Source organism: Callospermophilus lateralis, chromosome 11 (assembly GCF_048772815.1).
Source record: "Callospermophilus lateralis isolate mCalLat2 chromosome 11, mCalLat2.hap1, whole genome shotgun sequence".
In the NCBI taxonomy this organism is placed as follows: domain Eukaryota; kingdom Metazoa; phylum Chordata; class Mammalia; order Rodentia; family Sciuridae; genus Callospermophilus; species Callospermophilus lateralis.
The window spans coordinates 20,211,584-20,230,944 of record NC_135315.1 but is presented as its reverse complement, the minus strand read 5'-3'; the positions used below and the strand labels follow the sequence as shown (position 1 = coordinate 20,230,944).

Genomic DNA, 19,361 nt, shown 5'->3' with positions numbered 1-19,361 from the left:
TGGTGGCAACACAGCAGCTGCCTCTCAGGTGAAAGGGCTGGAGGCCAAGCCTCGGGAGCCTTCCCTAGCCACGGGAAGGCCCAGACTGGGAAAAGCTCCGCTGGGTGGCAAGCGCCCATCACCCCGCAGGGCTGTAGAAACACCATCTCTGTTCATCCTCAGAACAGCCCGCGAGGCCCTCCAAATGAGGCAGCTGAGGTTTGGCAAGCGAATAGGGTCAGGTCTCCCTGTTCGGATGCAGGGACGGGGTAAGGACCCTGGCAGCCCCACCCAAGTCACTCATGGGGTCACAGGCCAGGAGTACGGGGACCCAGCCCCTCCCCACTGACCCCGAGAAGCCTTGTTTTTTCCTATCCTAGCAGAAAGTGAGCCTTCCTGAGCCTGGATGCCCCCTTAGTGTCCCAGAGGGGTCACTACTGAGCATTCTGGCCTCTCTACCCTCCCCCTCCCTCGCCTCCTCCCAGGGCTGACACTTTCCCAGGAAAAAGAAAGGAAAACCATTTTTTTTTTGGTACATGACATACATGACAGTCGCCCTGACCATCCTGGGCCCAGGAAACTGGGGTCACCCACAATCACACCCTGAGACCCCCAGAGGAGCCATGGATTCCCACCTAGAGGAGTGGGATGGCCTGTATAGAGTCAGCCTTGTGGGCGGGCCCCCAGCCCACACAGTCCTGCTTTGCCAGAACAGGAGGACTGAGAGGGGACAATAGCTCACCAGGCACCAGGGAACCGGTGCAGGGTTCCATGGGACAAAATCAAGGCAGCCATGTCTGTCTTCCTATCTAGAGTAGTAACCGAGGAAACCTGTCACCTCCCTTGGGATTTCTGGGTGCAGAGGATTTGGGAGTGAGCTGGCTGAGGCCCTGAAAGTCCACGCTGGCTCCCAGGAAGAGAGAGAGGGCTTAGGAGGTGAGGGAGCGTGGGGAAGTCACGTCCTCTGTCACTTCCTCTCCCTGTTCTGCTGTCCTCATGCCCTGTTGTTTGGGTGCTCCAGAGAGCTTTATTTCCTCCTGACGCCCCCAAAGATAGGGCTGTCTCTCCTGGCCAGTGAGACTCCTCCTGAAGAAGATCCACCCTCAGGAAGTTCTTCTTGCTATCTAACCTGTGTCTCTCAGTGGTAAACTAGAGCATCTGCCTCTAAGGAGATGAGGGAGGAGAGAGGGAGGAGTAGCCTCCATACCCCCTTTCTTCCTTCTGCTGCCAGGCAAAGCCTAGGAAACCCAACTTGTTGTCCTGCTAACTCTCAGCATGCAGGAGACCCAGGCCCTTCCTAGGCACACCAGGGGCCAGGATCCTGGCACAGCTCTGCCTGATACACTGCCTGCTCTTCCAGACCACCTCCCTATAGGACCAAGAAGAGCAGCATCCCCAAACCCCATGATAACCCCACCAGCCAGGGAGTCCTGGTAGCATGGGCGGAGGGTTGGGCGGTCCTAGGACTGTTTAGGAGCAGTGATGTGGGCAGGGCAGCCACAGGAATGACCCCTCTGCCTCTTGGCTGAAGATGGGGTATTCAGCTCAGGGGTGTCGGGGGAATCAGGCCTCCGACGCCTGTGATGAGCAGGTGGGGGTGGGGCCGGTGAGTTCCTCGCACTCTAAGTTATTAGCTCTCCCCTCCCCCACCCTTCCATTTATTCCATCCCGGGGCTCCTGGGGGCGGGTGGACAGTTGGACTCACAACTCCTGAGGGAAACCACGGGGGTTATCTGGTGAAGCCCGTCTCCAGGGAAGGGTGTTGGGGGGAGAGGAGGCCGGGGACCCCCAGGAGAGGAGGCTGGGGACCCCCGGCGGAGCGGGAGCTGAAGTCCATCTTGCTGTCATCACCCTTTGGGGTCCTCTTCCCGACTTTAGTTTTGGTTAAGTTGCTGTTTTGTCCCCACCCAGCCACCCCAAGCAAGGTGGGCTAGGAGCCTCGCCGCTGTCCCCAAACCTACCTAACCATCTACGGGGGACCACGCGGCGCGTCCGCTCCCGCCGGCTCAGTCCCGGCAGCGCGTCGGCGGGGGATGCGGAGCCAGGAGCGCGGGTCCGAGTCCGGCGCGGGCTCCCGCCTGAGCAGCGCTCCCGACGCGAGCCGGCTGCACCCCGCCGTCCGCCCGCGGCCACCCGGGACATGTGGAGGTGCGCGGCTGGCCCGTCCCCGGCCCGGCTCGTCCCGAGGAAGCCGAGCGTCTTCCGAGCCCGCCCCCGGGCGGCAGAGCAGGTGCCAGGAGCCGCCGCCCCAGCCCGGGCCAGGAGAGCGGCGGGGAAGAGGGGCGCCGAGGGGCTCGGCAGGGGAGAAGGGCCCACGGGTGAGTACCCGCCCTCCCTCTGGCTCACCAGGGCCTGGTCCCTCTTTTTTTTTTTTTCTTTTGCCGGGGATGTGTGTGTGTGTGGGGGGGTAAATTTGGGGAGGAAAAGGAGGAAGGTGACATTCATGAAGCACCTAAAAGGTGACAGGAGCCATGCACTCAATCCTCAAAACCATTCTGCCCGAAGCGGTTTGGTAGGCATTTCACAGACCAGGAAAGGAAAACATGAAAGTAGCTGGTCCAAAGTCACAAGATAAGTGAGCACCAAATGGGAGTCTCCAGTCTGCTCCTAGGAAGGGGCCCTGGGGTCAGGGGACAGCAGGAAAGCCTGCTGGGGAGATTTCAGTATGGGTGGCTGAGGGTCATTTCTGATTCCCTTACAGAATCAGCACCCAGGGTCCCACGTGCACACAGGGGCATGAAGGCAACCAGAGAGGGCAGGAGGCAGGGCTGGTGGCATGACCCAAGAGTCCTGCCACCTTCCATATTAGGGAAATGATGAGTAAGAGAGTAAAAGGCAGAGAAAGGACCCTGGAATCCAGAGAGACCCACGTGCTGCTCAACCATCCTTGTTCTTAGGTCAGGCCGGGGTGGAGAGGCGACCAGAGACAAGTCCCAGGTGGAAGCATCCTCCATGCCTTGACCACAGGAGTAGGGCACTGAGCTGCCACCCACTCCCAGCAAGTCTTCCTGGTCCTCTACACAGGGCTCAGCCTGCCTCAGGGCCTTTGCCCTGGCTGTTCCCTCAGCCTGGAACACACCCTTGACCTTCACAGAGCTGCTCCTGGAAACTCAGACCTCAGCTCAGGTGTTCCCTCCCCAGGCCCCCCTTTCTCTGCTCCATCGTGCTTCATCTCAGCACCCTGCATATTTCCCTCTGAGTCCAGCTCCCAGGTTGCATTTCTCTCCTTTGGACATTTACCTGTCTTGCCCCCGAGGTCAGGGCCTTTATTTCCTCCAAAACACCAGCACACAGCTTGATGCATGCCTAGCAGATGCTCAATAAACAGTTGTGGGGTGAATGAATGAATGAATTCATTTCCATTTTAAAGACTGAACACTTTTATTTCATTTTTTTTTAATTTCTTTTTTGTAGTTGTAGATGGACAGAATGCCTTTCTTTCTTTATTTATTTACTATGGTACTGAGGATCGAATGCATGCTAGGCAAGCGCTCTGCCACTGAGCTACAGCCTCAGCCCAAGACTGAACACTTTAAATGGGTGAGTTGTGTGGTACACGAACTATGTCTCAATAAAACAGTTGCCAGAAAGTTTTTTCAACAAAAGTAAATCCAGGTTGGTCATGACAACCACGGTCTGTACCCTGTGTACTGGCCACCCCACGGTCCCTCATCCTTGAACTTGATCTACACTGCTTACTGTCCACACCCAGTGTCTGTCAATGGAGAATTGCAGTTGCTCGGACTTGGAAGGGATCTTAGAGGTCACCCTGTCCCTTTTGTAGCAGCCCTGAGTCTCCGGTCTCTGTTTGAACATGCCCATGACAAGGAGCTCACCAGCTCACCAGAGAGGGTCATTGCACTATTAACCGATACCTTCCTGGAGGGGGTGGAATCTGTCTTCCAATAATGCCCACCCAGGGATCTTAGATATACTCCCTGGTGACAGGAAAGGTGCACTCCACCTTCACAGTCAGGCCGCATGGCTGCCAGCTTCTTCCAGAGAGTTCTCCTCTCCCAGCTAAAGAGACCCATCTCCCTCAGTAGTGTGACCCAGCCTCCTCCTCCAGGAAGTTTTCAAAGAGGTGGCTACCCATATTCTCCCGGGGCATCTTGAATGGGTTAGGGACTATTTATTCTAAAATGTTTTTTAGTTGTTGATGGACCTTCATTTCATTTATTTATATGTGGTGCTGAGAATCAAACCCAGTGCCTCACCCATGCTAGGCAAGCGCTCTAACCACTGAGCTACCATCCCAGCCCTGGGACCATTTATTTCCTGCATTTATCACCAGGTCAACTGTCTCCCCCAAACCCTGCATCAGCCGCTCCAGGACACTGAGCCCCTCCCCCCAACCAGGGTCATTCTGGGACTTTCCTTTCTGCGCAGTACCTGACCCGAGTTATCAACTTAATAGAGCTTGGTGGAGTGGATGGTTTCCAAGTTCTTCGTTACCCCAGCCACACCCCTCTGAACTTATTCCGGCTTTCCCTGTCCTCCTGAGAACAGACCAGCACCTCCTCGGGCCTCCACCCAGTCCTCTATTGATGCTGCCGCCCCTTAACTTCTTCTGCAGACTTGAATTAACTCCACACTGAGCTGAGGGTCTGTGAAACTTTGGGTAATCCAGCTCCCCAGGGTTTTGGTACTGGGGATGGAACCTAGGGGTGCTTAACCACAGAGCCACATCCCCAGCTCTTGTTATTTTGAGACAGGGTCTCCCTAAGTTGCTCAGGGACTCACTGATTTGCTGAGGCTGACCTCGAACTTGCGATCTTCCTGCTTCAGCCTCCCAAGTCAGAGTCACTGGGATTCCAGGTGTGTGCACCATGCCCCGCTCCCTTGGAGTTTATTTTTTCTTTCTTCTTTCTTTCCCCCTTCCTTCCTCCATTTTATTCTCTCCCCTTCTTCTTTTCTTTTTCTTCCTTCTTCTTCTTCTTCTTTTTTTTTTTTTTTTCAGTGCTGGGGATGGAACCCAGGGCCTCCCACATGCTAGGCAACTTTACAAGAGAGGGAGCCACATCCCAGAAGGCTTCCCGAAGGAGGGGTTCTGCCACAGGACGAATACTGAGCGACAGCCCCAGCCCACAGTGATTTCTCAATCTGTAAGCACCAGAACTTATGTGTATGCAGCTGGCTCTCTGTTCTGCCCAGCCTGTTGAAATCACTCGGCATGACCACAGGTGCCAGCTTAGGGCCACCCACAAAGACATGGCTTCACCTAGATACCTAGGATAACACAGCCCTAAACACCAACCCTCCGCACACACACACACACACAAAAAAAAAAACAGTGCTATTTGTGTTCCAGACCTTTCTCACACCTTTATCAACTCGTTTTATCCTCCTGATACCACCGAAAGATCACCAGGACTCTCCACATTTTGCAGATGCAGACAGAGAAGCTCTGAGAGGTTAATTTACCTGTCCAAGTCACACAGCTAGGGAGGTGGAGCTGGGATTTGAAACTCATCTGATTGGGGTCAAAGTCTCAGCTCTTTCCTCTATGCCAAGGTGCCCCCAAAGGCCTCATCACAGTATGCCTAGTGATTTTTCCCCCATAAAGGTAGGGTGAGGAGGAAGAAAACCTCTACCTTGCCTAGGTTCAGTCCCCACACTCCCTTTCCAGTTACTGCCCTCCTCTGGTCAGAGAATGACCCAGAGTCTAAATAAAACCCCTGAGTCTCCAGTTTGGCTAGTCCAGTTCTTACCAATGCCCAGTCTCATCCCCTTATCTCCTCTTCCCCTCTTCTGTCTATGTATGAATCCCCAGCCCCAAGTCAGTGCCCGGCACCCAGAGGGAAACCAATCCACATGGCTGGATTTGAGGAACAAAGCAGCTCAACTACAGGTGTGAAAGAAAATGGATCAGGTGACTTGCTCTGGCTGTGTGAGTTTGGGCAGGTTACTTCCCCACTCTGAACTTCAGTTTCCTTATCTGTAAAACCTTTAATACATTGTAAAGGGTGATGTGAGATCATGCCTGTGGAACGCCCAACATCATAGGTGACCAAGTAACATGGGTGTCACTAATTAGGTGTTTCTGGTCCCCGCTTTGGACGCAGGGCCACTGAGGCTCAAAGAGGTGGACAGACTTATGTAACCAACATTAGCCAAACTTGGAAGGGGCCCATGCAGAAAGGGAGCCGCGGCTCCTTTTCCCTGCTCCAGGGGATTCCCCTGAGGGCTCAATAAATATAACTTATTCTGCAAAGGGATATGAGATGGTTCCAGTGACTGTTCTTAATAATAACACCAAGGGCCCCGGGTAACCAGGGTTCAGGTGAGGAGCGTGGTCTCCTGTCCCGCCAGCAGTTTCTCCAATCTGCTGAGAGCCTAGACTGGGGTCAGGATATGCAGTGTTAATTCTGGGTTCCAAGAAGGTGGGAGAAGCCCCAGCCGTGGGCCAGCCTGCTCCACCCCGTGCATCCTGGGTCCTTTCTGCTCCCACTGAAAGGGCAGATTCAATCCTGACTTGAACAAGGCCACCCCTCCCCTCCCCCATCCTTTGCCTCCTAAAATAGCCCAGAGCCACCATGTGGCCAGGGCGGCTCCCCACTGGTTGCAAATCCCCCTGAAATCAAATCCCCATCCTGCCCCAAGCAAGACGGGCACCACCTCCTGCCATCACTGGCTAGGCTGCCCCCAATGGAAACCCGGACGCTTGTCTGTCCTTCACGGTGACCAGGACATAAATCCCCAATAACAAGACAGGCGCTGGGAACACAGAATCAGACACGGTGCTAATTGGTTTGCTTCTAGGCAGAGGTGAATGTCGAGACCGCAGCAACCCACCTTGGTTTCTGGGTGGGACGACAGGATGACCTCCCGGGGTCCCAGCAGACTCCCAACCAGACTCCTCAGAAGCACCTTTCTAGAATATTAAATGTCCCGATGTCAAAGGGAAGGGTTGGGACCTCCTGGTTGGGAGGGGCGGAGGGTGGGGCGGAGGTCCCAGTCCAGCGCCCTCCACCTGCTCCTCAAGTGAGGAGTGTAATGGGTTCTTGGACGAGCTGGAGGCCGGAGCTGGAGGTCCTGGGTGTGCAGTAATCAGGAGAGATTAGCACATTAAACTTTCAAAGGCTTTGCTCAAAAAAGAGGCCCAGCAGCTGACACCCTCACTCCCTGACTTCCCCACCACCCCCTCTCCTGGCCACAGCCAGAGGGTTTACAGATCCAGGACCCAGGAGGCTCCCATGGGCACAGCCAGAGGCAGGGGGATGGACCAGATGACCTCTCCAGGTCCCAGCAGCTTTTGAATTGGGGTGAGATGGAAGGGGAGGCTGCAGGGGAGTGGGATAAATGTGTCTGCCGGTATAATTTGGAGGAACAGGCATACTCTGGAATCGGGCAGACTCGGCCCCTCTCTGTTTTTTTTGTTGTTTTTCAACCTGTAAAGTGGGGTAATAATAACAACAAGACCTAATAATAACTTCCCTGATCCAAGGCTGACATCTGAGAAAATTAAGTAAGATAACATGTAAAAAATATCCTGCAAACTGCAAAATACCCCTTGCTACATGAGGGATGAAATCATTAATTACAGCAGAAGGGATCAGACTGCAGAAAGAACTTCCTCACAGCTGCACATTGGAAACCAATGGGGGAGAAAAAGGAAAAGGAAGACAAGTTGATCTGGATCAAATGCCGAAAACTCAATCCAGATCCCCTCACCCAACCTCAGGTGCCCGTTGTAATGTCCAGGCCCCTCCCCTCTTGCCCTTCATCTTGCCTCCCAAAGCTGCCAGCTAGCCTCACTCTTTGCCAGTCCAGAGTTGCACCCAATTTGTGTTTGTGCCAACGCAATGGAAATTATCTGAACCTTATTCCAGCTTGGTAGAGCTGCCTCCTAGGGGCAGGAGAACCAGACCTGGAAGAAACAAAGCTGGGAATAGGGGTGTCTAACAGCAGGGGCAACCTCTTCCAGCAGCAGTCTAGGAGGTGGTCAGCTTACCGAGAGGACTTCCTCATATTGCCCCCTGGAAAGGAAGGTGGAGGCTGAGGGTCCTGGGGGTCCTCATTGGACCTTGGCTACCTCCCCTCTTACCTAAAGAGCTGCATTTAGAAGATGCCTGCAGAGGCCCTGACAAGCTGCCAGTATCAACCCTGCAGAAATTAAGACCTCCCTGACCCACCCTTCATTTCCTGAAGCTTTTTATTTAATTAGTTTGTCCAGCAGGACCCTCCCCGTCCCCACCACTGGGCCTTGGGTCCTTTTCTCTCCCTCAGAGTGAAAAACCACCTAACCCACTAAGGAGGGAGGTGGGAGGCTGAGCATGACCCTGAGACTCGGTCCCGGGGGCAGGAAGGAGGGGAGGCCTCCATGCCCGTTGCAGGGGGACGTGGGGTGGCCGTGGCCCACCTTGTTGGCCAGGGAGCAGCTCTGACCACATCAAGGCACCTCCTTTCGATCAGCGCGAGGGCCTCAGCACACAGCAGAGCAGGAAGAAGGGGCCTTTCCAACCCGCTGAGGGGTTCCAAGAGGAAGGGCTGTGTCAACACGTCCTGTGCCCCAGGCCCTCCCCACAGTCCCCAGAGGCTCCCCAGCAGAGCTGCTCTAAGCCTCCACAAAGGACAGAACCTGGGCTGTGGAGCCGTCAGGCTGGGAGCAAGTCATTTCCCTCTCCGTCTGTTAAACGGGCCCAACAGTCAGTGCCTCGTGGGGCTGTGGGGACAACTGGGAGGTCCTATAGGGATAGCGTCGCCCTCGGTGCTTGACACAGAGCAGGAGCAGGAGCTCAATGCATTTGCTCAATAAACGTCGGGCTTGAAGACCGGTGGTCAGGCAGGCCTCTGTGGAGGGGACAGTTCAACCCAGATCTGGCTGATGGAGGGGCAGGCCTGCCTGGGGGTCCCTGCTATGGTCACTAGTGGAAACACCTGGGCAGCTCGGGCAACTTCTGAGGCCTGAGTCCCAAGGGTTCTGACGGGCTTGGGTTGGGTGCGTCCTGAGCATCAGGACATTTAAATGGTGCTGAGGTGATTCTGATGTGAGGCTGAGGGTGAGACCGTCACGCCCGGCAGGCTTCCGAGTACACACTGGGCCACTGGGGAACTTGTGGCTTGCTCTGCTGGGTTCCAGGGCCTCCAGCTCAGAGTTCAGCAAGCATCCCGATGATTCTGAAGGGCAGACGATGTAGAGATGCATTTAGGGGAGCATGTCTGGGCCCCGAGCTTGGGCCTTGTACTTGGTGTCTGGCTGGACCCTGGGTGCCAGGGGGCAGAGCTGGTTTGTCCATAGCACAGGGCACCCAGCTGGTGCCTCACAGATTACGAACCATCCTTGTTAAAGGAATGTCCCAGCCTCCACATGGTTTCCACAATTGGACCAAGAGCGGTCGGGTTGTGACCTGCCATTCGTGATCCCGGCTCCACCACCTGCCTTGGGGCTCTGGTCCTGGGATTCCTCCTGGGGAGTCGGACTGTCTCCCTTCTGCTGCCCCCTTGCTCTGCCCTAAGGGTCTAACCCAGGCACAGGAGACAAGGTACAGTTATGGCCAGGTCATCCTGGAAGTGCCCCTCCATCTCTGTGAAGACCGAGGACCCCTCCATGCACTTCAGGTGCCTGATCTAAGAGATGTCCATCCCTTCCCAGAAGCAGGGTGGTGGGCCATACACCTGGGCTCGAATCCTACCTCGGCTACTTCCTAGTTGTCTGCCTTTGACCACCCCTGTGCCTCAGTTTCCCCATCTGTCAAATAAGGATTAAATAGTACCTCACTGAGTGGGTTGTTATTCGGCTTCAATGAGTCAATAACGCTTTTAGCAAATAGGCACATAGTGATCACCATGTGAGGGTCCTGACCACGTGGGATTCAGATATCTGTTATAGGTGAGCAAGGTGAGCATCAAGAAGTGACTTGCCCCAGAAGACACTCCAAACCTCAGGTCTGTGTCCCTTCAAGCCTTCTCCCTTCCAGCACCCGAGGCCACCTCCCTCTCTGCTCAGATGCCTAGCCTGGCCCAGGTGGGCTCCATGCCCCACATCAACAGAGGCCCCTTTGTACTCCTGCCCAGGGTCACACCCCGAGCTCGGAGCCACAGTGGGACAAGCACCCTGTGTCTGGGTCTGTTTCTCCGCCAGGTCTGTGGCTGCCCAGCGGCTCCAGCCACGTGACTCTGGGTGGGTGGGTTGGAGGGCCCACCCCATCCCTTCCTGTCCCCCACCGCAACCTCAGGAGGGCTTCCCAGCTCCTTGGCAGCAGCCATGTTTAGCCAGGGGGGAGCTGGGGAGGGAGTCCCAGGGAGGCCGCCTCAGCTCTTGGTGTCTACCCTGTGCAAACTGTGGGGGCCAGATTCTGGGGCGTCAGAGGCTTGGAGCTGCCTTTATACTACGGGGAAGGGGTGTGGGGAAGACCCAGGGTCTCTCTGGTTCTGTGGGGAGGGCTGTGTGGGGACTCTGGGGAATGGGACAGGGACTGTACTGTCCTTTCTACTCTCCAAATCTTTCCTCAATTCTTGTCTTTACCACCTGAATGGGGGTGGGGAGTAGTCTCCTCACCTGGTCTCCCTTTCTCCAACGCTTTACCTCCTCTTCCTGCCAGAGTTCGTCACATAGCCTGAAGGACTATTTTTTTTTGGGGGGGGGGATACTAGGGATTGAGCCCAGGAGCACTTAACCACTGAGCCACATCCCTAGCCCTCCTCTTTAATTCTTTATTTTAAGACAGGGTCTCACTACATTGCTTAAGGCTGAGGCTGGTTTTGAACTGGTGATCCTCCTGCCTCAGCCTCTGGAGCCGCTGGGATTATAAATGTGCTCCACTGCACCTGGCTGAAGGAGGCTTTTAAAAAGCCAAATCTGGGCTGGGGATATAGCTCAGTGGTAGAACACTCGCCTAGTACAAGACCCCAGGTCCATCCCCAGCACAGCAAGGAAAAAACAAAACCGAAAAAAAAAAAAAAATCCAATCATGTCATTCATCTGCCTAAATGCTCCAACAGTGTCTCCTCCACCTTGGGAACGCCCCTTCCCTAGCCTGGAAGATCTAGCTTCACCAGCCTCCCTCAAACCCTTCTCTCCCAGCTGCCCCTTCCACTGGGTTCCTCCCACAGATTAACTGGGATATAAATACTACTTGCCACTAAATATATTACTGGTAGAAGTAGCACTGACAACCACTAGAACTTTCTTGCATGCAAGGAAACTCATCATTGACTAAAACAGACAGAAGCATCAAATCTTGACCACAAATATATCTATTTTTTTAATTTAAATCTTCCAAAAGTGGAGGGGGTTACCCATTCAATCACATAATGGCACAGCCTCGTTCGTGTCCAGAGCCTGTAACTCCCAAACTGATGGATGAATCTAATTCTGGCAGCAAACTATATAAGGAATTGATGCTGATAAAAAAAAAAAAATTAGTTTTGGTGAAATTAAAATGGAATGAAAAACATGGAAATCTGTTTAACTGTATCACAGGGGGAAAATGGAAAAATCAGATCAAGGAATGAAGTTGGATGAATAGCGTTCAAAGTGGAAAACACCTTCCCCCCACCCCAACGTCTTCAGTGTTAGCATGTTTTGGTTTTAAATGTTTGCATTCAAAACATTCTTGGGGTCAAAATGTCCAGGTCAAAATATTCTATGTTTCTCCAATCTATTTTCGTATGACTCCCCACCTTGCTGAGGATACCCCGGTCACACTGGGGCTCTTTCTGTCCCTGGAGCCAGCAAGCTCTCAAAAGCCAGTTCTTTCTGCCTTGTGGGCCATTTTCCTACCGAGTCCTTTCTCCTGCTTCTCTTGGCTGGTGCTGAAATATCCCCTCTATGAGAGGCCTTCCTTCAGTGCTAAAGTAGATTTTCTTCCCTGCTTTCTCTCTCTCTCTCTCTCTCTCTCTTTCTCTCTCTCTTTTGGTACCATCAGGGATTGAACCCAGGGGCACTTAATTACTGAGCCACATCCCCAGCCCTATTTTGTATTTTATTTAGAGACAGGGTCTCACTGAATTGCTTAGTCCCTCACTTTTGCTGAGGCTGTCTTTGAACTGGTAATCCTCCTGCCTCAGCCTCCCGACCAGCTGGCATTACAGGTATGCACTATCACACCTGGCTTCTTCTTTTCTCTTATTCACCCTGTCTTATTCCTCATTCAATCCCCAGGGCAGAAGTTAGCAAGTGATACCTAGTAGGTGCTCAATAAACATTTGTTGAATTAGTCCATGTTCCTGGGGTGAGGAACAAGGGAGTGGGTTGGGGTTTCTGGGACTCTGGGAGAGAGGAAAAACAGGGTGGAGACACATGGCTTTAGTTGTGACACCAAGTTCTAGGGACACTCATTTTATCGGGAGAGGAGTAAAAGGAGACAAAACAGCGCTGCTTCATGTGAGCCCTGTGCCCAACATCCCAAGGGCCACTTTCATGTGCCAACTGGCCAGCTGCCCCCCAGCTGGGCCACTCCCCCTGGGGCCTGGCTCCCAAATTTGGCTGCTGGCCAGGCTATTTGGGGAAACTTCCTGATCCCCCCTCTGGCCTCTCTACCCCCACACCTCATCTTGCAGACCCGGAATAGCTGTCCCTAGCCTCAACCTAGGGACGGTCGCATTCCAAATTAGCACCCAGATGGTTAAAGTCATCTCTATAAGCTTCTCTCCCCTCAGGAAGCTGGTAACTAGGACAGCAAGTCGCAGAATGAGGTCACAGGAATGCTACCTGCCTCTGCACTCCCTTCCCAGCCCAGACACAGGGACCAGGAGACCGAAGGCAGGTGTGTGAGGCGGGAGGTGCCGTGGGGGAAGGGAGGCTCAGGAGAGCCGCAGGTGGCTGCAGTCTGTGGCTCCCCTGTTCCCACGGGCAGTTGCAGGCCTTGCTGGGGAGGAGCTGTGGCTTAGGGGGGTCTGGAGTTTGGGGGTCAAGGCCAGGTTCTGATGGAAGATCCAGTCTAGGCATAATGCTTCGTCCTCTGAGCTTTGGTTGTCATCTGCAAAGAGGACTGTCACCTTTGTAGGTGCCCCTAGGATGGGACAAGGCAGTTCTGTCTATGGGCCAAATTCCATAGGCGTCCAAGGGATGAGGAGAGCCGGGAGTTCCAGGGAGATGACTGGGGACATGGGTCCAAGCCACTGGAGGGTTCTGGTCATCACTGTTGCAGCTTGGCCAATGAGGGAGCACAGGCAGGTGGGCAGCCTTCTCTGGAATTCTGAAGGCCACACCCCACACTTCCCTCTCTGGGAACCCCTAGAAAACCCCAGGGTTCCGATTCCAACTGTTCCAGCACCTTCTCCTGGTATTTCCTGTCCCCTCCCAGAGGTCCCACCAGCCTTCCCTCTGAGGCCGAAGTGTTCAGCTTGAGGCAGGGGAGGGAGTGGGCTGGCATCTGAGGTGGGGATGGGCAGAGCTGAGATCAGGGAAATGAACTGGGGGTCCGGGGGAGGGCGACATGGACAGTGGGCGCAGGCTGCAGCTGGGCCTGGCCTCTTGCCTGGGCCTCTGGAGTAGGGAGAAGGGTCTGTGGAGTCAGGCCTCACCCCACCCAAGGAAACGTTAGTCAAATAAACAAACCAGCCAACACAGCAGGTCCTGTGCGAGAAGCCACGCAGCAGCGACTGGAGAGGCCAGAGGAGAAAGGGAGGCTGGGAGAGGGCAGGAGGCTGTTTAAACAGGCCCCCCCTGGCCCAGGGCACTTGGCGGAAATGTTGGAACAGGGTGGGAGCGCACTGGTGGTTTGGAGCAGGAAGCTGGGGCCTGGGGTGGGTGGGTTGAGTTTGGCTGTTTCGAGGAAAAAGAAAAAAGTGTCGATTCAGCCCCACTTTGGTCAACGCCTCTTCTGAGGGAGACTCCCAGTCCCAACATCCTTCCATCAGCACAAGGTCAATCAGGTCAACTAGACAGACAAGGAACTCTCTGCTGGTCACTCTGAACGCTCAGCTCTGCTCCCAGGCCTATGCCGTGAGCCTTGTCTCTGAAGAACATTTCATTGTCTGAAGCCAGAGTCCCCAAGTTCTCAGCAGAGGAGCCAACATCTGCCCCTGCAGGGCAATCCCCTCCTGCCTGTTGCTGGAGGTGGAAGGGCCAGGAAGTGACAACAGCCCCCGGGATACTTTGCCACCTTCTTCTGCAACCCAGAGACACCTGGCTGTCCGGTTCCCCTGGGACTCCTCAAGCCAGCAAGACGCTCCACCAAATGCAGATGCTGGCTCAGAGGCCGAGATGGGGAGTTAAAGATGGAAAGAACTAGAGACTGAATGTGAAAAAGTATGTGTGAGAGAGACTGACAGAGAGACAGAAAGACGGAAAACATGTGAGGAAGAGAAAAAGCAAGAGGGAGAGAGAATAAGAGAGACACACAGAAAAAGACAGGAAGAGGAGAGAAGAGGACAGGTAGAGGAGCCAGGACAGAAGGACGGACAAGGGGCAGGGACAGACACACAGATTGAGGCAGGAAGAGGCTCACAAGAACAAACAGACCGAGAGCTTCGGGACCTGCAGGCGTTCCTGGGAGATTGGGGGAGCTCAAGTGCTGAAGAGCAGGCCTCGTGGGACTTGGGGGGAGTCCCAGGAGGGCGGTGCCGCAGCCTCCTGTCCCCAGCTGAATCACTGCAGGCGTCTGGCCCCCAGCCACCCTCAAGTAAGCCAACCCTTAGCCACTGGAGCTAGCGGGTCACCCGAGGTGAATGAAAAGTCACTGATAAGGGAGAGTCAGACTGTGTGGAGGGCCTGGGGGTCTGCACACTGTGTGTGACAAGGGAAAGTCGGAGATGGCACTTGAAGTGGAGTTTGGAGTAGGTGACTGTGAGTCAGTGTAGGTGGGCACGCGGGCCGAGGTGAGTGTGTGTGCGTCTGGTAACACTGAGCATCTCATAGAGCTAATGAGGCCAAGGTGGCAGGTTGGTCCCCAAACAGCCCAATCAAAATCAATGAGTGAGCAGAGACGGCCACAAAAGAGGCAGCGTGACTCTGTCTTCTGAACAGACGGCACGTCAGGTGCCACAGGGCACTCAACTCCAGTTGGGATCAACATGCCATTCGTTCCCGCCAGGGATGACCCCTGCTGCCCAGCCAGCTGGCCCCCAAAGCCCAAGATCCAAACTCTTGAGAACCCACATTAAAGGTGCACGGCCCTCCTCTGGCTGTGGGTGCAGTTCCTCTGGGAGGGCAGCAGGAATGGTGGTGTCCAGCCTGGTGTCCCCTGTCCTCCTACTGCTGCAGCCCTCCTCGGCTCCCTCCTCACTCTTTGGGGCCAGTGAGGGCCGCCCCTTCGCCATCCTCTGGAGACAAGCCACTGCTCCTCCCCATCCTTTCCCACCCAAGCATCACAGGACATTTTTATAAATTGTCCCAATTTTGGGGTAGAGAATGAGGTCAGGAGGCCCAAGGGGGAACTGCTTGTTGGTGACAACTGACAATCTTCATTTCACCTTCAAACTCCTTTCTGGTCTAAGTGAGCTTGTCCCAAGCCCACTTTTAGAGGGGCAGTACTATACTGGGGGACAGGGAGAGCAGGGAGGGAATTAACTAAATGGCATTTGTGGTCATAGACCGACCTGGTCATGCCACCTACAACATTTGCAGGGCCTGGGGCAAGAGAACCAATGTACCTTCCTAACAACCTGGAAGAACAAGTTCAAATTCAGATTGCTCTGCCACTTAGGAGTTATGCTCCAGAATGACACTGTGGTGTAAAGAGAGCTCTTCTCTCCCTCTAGCCCCAGCCACTCCCTACCCGCTGCCAGGTCCCACTGCCAGGTCCTTTCTGTGCAGCCAGGGACTTCCATGCATGGACGAGACACCCAGCCTTGCGTCCTAGTGCCATTCACACCTGCAATCAGCCACCCTTTCATCTGTCCCTCAGGCCTACAGGTGCACTCTCTAGGGGCACGACCTGCCCTCAGGAGAACGGATTCAGAGAACAGTGGCTCAGACTGGGATCCAGCGGAAGCATCTCAGCAGAGCCCTCCCAAGCCGCAGGTCTGGAGAGCGGAGTCCTGAGACACATTCAACTCCTGGACCCTGGGGCCTCCTTACTGGAGTGGAGCCCTTGAAAGCGTCCAGCCTAGGGCATGGGCACCTCCTCCCTTCACCAGGTTTAAGGGTGCTACTGGACCCAGCCTTCCCTGGGCTCCGGCCAGGGACTGAAGCTGTCTTTCCATTGGAGGGCAGCTTGGACAATCCCCAGGCAGGACTTTCAGTCACTCGTATTATTTATCTTCCTGGAAAAATTTAGTGCGGCTTGATCCCAACTTTTGGATTTCTGGAGGCAGGGAGAGTGGGGAGATAGTGCCAACTGGGCACTTTTTCTCAAGTTGGGTCTCCAGGCCAGAGCTTGTTCCACTGAGGTGCGACCCCAAGTGGGCTCCTGCTGCTTATTGGTCCCTGCCCTGGCCGGGCCCTCTCCCCACCCTGGAGATGAAAGGCGACACAAACAGAGTGACTAAGCAAGGAGGTGAGGGGCCCTAGGTAGCCCAGACATGGCCAGAGATCCAGACACCAGCAGGGGGCAGGGGCTAGTGGGGGTAATGATGAAGGCCATCATTCTCCTCTGGCCAAACTTTAGAAAAAAATTTCCACCCCACCCCACCCCACCCCCTGCAGATCGGCTTTGCTGTCCTACACATGAGGGGACACTTGTTGAGCCTCACCAGGCGCCAGGCACCGTGCTAAGCATTTTACATGCGTATTCTCCTTTAATCCCTGCAACCACCCTATGAGGTGAATTCTATTATTATCCCCATTTTACAGGTGAAGAAGCAAACTCGAAGGTTAAGTAACTTGTCCAAGGTCACAGTAGGTAAAGGCAATAGGACTCAACTTTAATGAATCCTCCAACCTCTACTTTTTCCACTATAGCACACTACCTCTTAGTAGCAAGGGATTGACACCAAAGCAGAAAGGATGAAGGTCAGATAGGAGGAAGAACTTCCTAACAATGATGGTTTGTGTGGGAGGAGACAATAAATGGAGGAATCTAGACAGACATGGAAGCCCCTTTCTCCCAATTGTGATCTGTTTTTGTCCAAAGGCTGTGATGTTCTCTAGAGGGTCCCTGGGGTCCCACCTGGAACCAGATAGCAGCACTGCCTCTGCTCTGTTCTGCAATCCAGGACTCTTGGCTTTACCCCAACCCTTCATCCAGACCCAAAGTTTGCCTCTCCTTTGTGTCTATCCAAGCTGTCAGCCTGGGCTCTCCTCTTCCAGGAAGCTTTCTTTGAGGTCCTGGGAGGCAGGATCCTTTTCCAAAAGCCCAAATCTCAATAGTGGGGGTGCAGATGCACACCCTGTTTGCAATAAGGCCCCCATCTGTGATTGAGTCCACTGCCTGGTTCTGGTAGATGGCCACTTAGTCGTATCCCAGGCCAGGCTCTCTGGGTTCACCTCTCTCTCACACACACATCTGTACGCAGATGTAAATAAATGATACAGGTGTCCTGGGGCTCACAAGAAAACCGAGGCCCCAGCTCAGCTGTGCAGTGGCTCCTACCTCACTTACCCACAGAACAGACCCTGCCTGGTCACCCCTCACTCTCTACCGCAGGGGAAGAGGTTGAGCATGGATGAGGCACCGGGCACCCTGGGTCAACAAGGTTGCTCACTCCGGAGCTCTACAGTCACCCCCTCCCCATAACCTGTTCTCTTCCAGAAAACTGGGGTGCCCAATGCCGAGCTTAGTCCTTTCTCAATCCCTCCGAGCCCCCCGCTGCACCAGGAGATCTAGCCGGGACCCTCAAACTTCCTCAGAGTTCACTAGCACCCAACAGATGCTCACTGTCCGAGCACTAAGCCCAGACAGGGATGTCCTCACTTGTCCCTTGAGGTCCCCCAGGTTCGAGACGAGAGCACGGGGCAGGTGGAAGGAGCTGCCTTTTTCTCCCGTGCTGCCCTCGAGGTCCTCGGCGTGGACCAGCCCGCGTCGCGGTCTTACCTGAGGGGCAGAGACGCAGCCCGCAGCGGCCACCTGCTCTCGCCTCGCTCAGAGCGCCGCGGCTTCGGGCCGGCGGGAGGGGGCGTGGCCAGGTTGGGGGCGTGGCGGTTGGGGCGGGGCGAGGAGGGTCGGCTCAGCCCCACCCCCGTCTCCGCCGGGTGGAGTGGGCCGACACTTTCAGGTGGGGAGGAAGGGGGCGCGTCCGGGCCGCTGGGGAGGGCCAGGAGCTCCGGTTCTTCTGAGAACCGAGGAGCTGGGTCACATGGATCCTGAGGACCCCATGAAATCCCTGTCAGGCAGCGTCTTCCAGATGCCCTGGAGCCCCAGCGACGCCCTATGAAGACCCCTCCCATGATGTAGGGAGACTGGACACCTCTCCTTGCCCGAGTCTGCCCCATCTGAACTCTAGGAAGTTTTCCTGCAGGGTGGGTGGGAGATGGGACACCTCCTCTAAAGGTAGGCTCCCCATCCAGGGGTCAGCTGTATGGGGACTTAGGCCACTGAGAGGGCAGTTAGGTGCCCAGATCATCTTTATCCTCACGCATCTCTGCCTCTGCAACACAACCCGCCCCCCCCCCCAACACCAGCGCAGGTCGCTCAGCTGTCACTGTTTAGCCCTGGAATGACAGGCGTCCGGACTTCGTGAGTCCAGCCACATTCAAGGCCACTGAGCTTAGCACCCCGCTGCCCCTGCCCCCCTCCCTCTGCCCCCAGTCGCTAATTTTATTGACCTGTAAAAGGCACGTTGCTGGCAGGGGATAATAACTCAAGGCACAGTGGGGAGCGGATGGGCAGAAGGGACCCAGGAGGCAGAGTTGGAACAGAAGGGAGGAAGAGGGGCCCTGGGAAAGACAGGTACACTCTCTGGAGTGGATGGAGGCCCAAAAGACTGGGACTGAAATTTCAGTCCTCGATCAGAAAAAAAAAAAAAAAATGTTAGGAGAGGAAGAGTGCATTATTTTCCATCTGAGGCAAGACCAAGGAAGAAGCAGGAGGGAATCAGGTTAGATGGCAGGAAGGACCATCATCCTGCTGTCACATCTCTGCTCTAGTCTCCTCCCTTCCTCTGAAGGTGACTCCTGCCTGCTGGGCCTCTTACTACAGAAATAGCCCTTTCCCTGAAGAATCAACCTAGATCTTGCCTTTTTTTTTCTTATTAAAATGAGAACAAAAAAATTTAGGTCTTTGTAATTGTCCCCACCCCCATAATTACCCGAGCCCACCTCTTACATCCTGGATCTCTACCTTTCCCCAGTCAGGGGGAAGATGACCTGAGGATTAAGAGAGGAAGTGGGTATTAGGGTTAAATCTGTTAGGGGGTTAGAGGAGGAGGAAGGCCTCACATACTTGATAGGCCTTGACTTGAGACTGTTTTATGTCTCCCCTTCACCCCAAAGCTGGGGATCGAACTCAGGGCCTTTCACGTGCTAGGCAAGTGCTCCACCATTGACCTATACCCCGAGGCCCTTAAATTTAGATAATTGATGCTGTTCTGAATGAGTCTATGAGATACCCATTAAA

General features: G+C 54.7%; 1 protein-coding gene across 1 annotated transcript in view; it reads right to left on the bottom strand.

Annotated features, from left to right (window-relative positions):
• Znf385c (zinc finger protein 385C) overlaps positions 1 to 2,010 on the bottom strand; it is a 34,868-nt gene extending 32,858 nt beyond the window's left edge. Inside the window, exon 1 of the mRNA XM_076869766.2 lies at positions 1,941 to 2,010. The gene's annotated coding sequence lies outside the window, so the exon portion shown is untranslated. The remainder of the gene's footprint in view (positions 1 to 1,940) is intronic.
• Positions 2,011 to 19,361: the final 17,351 nt, after the last annotated feature.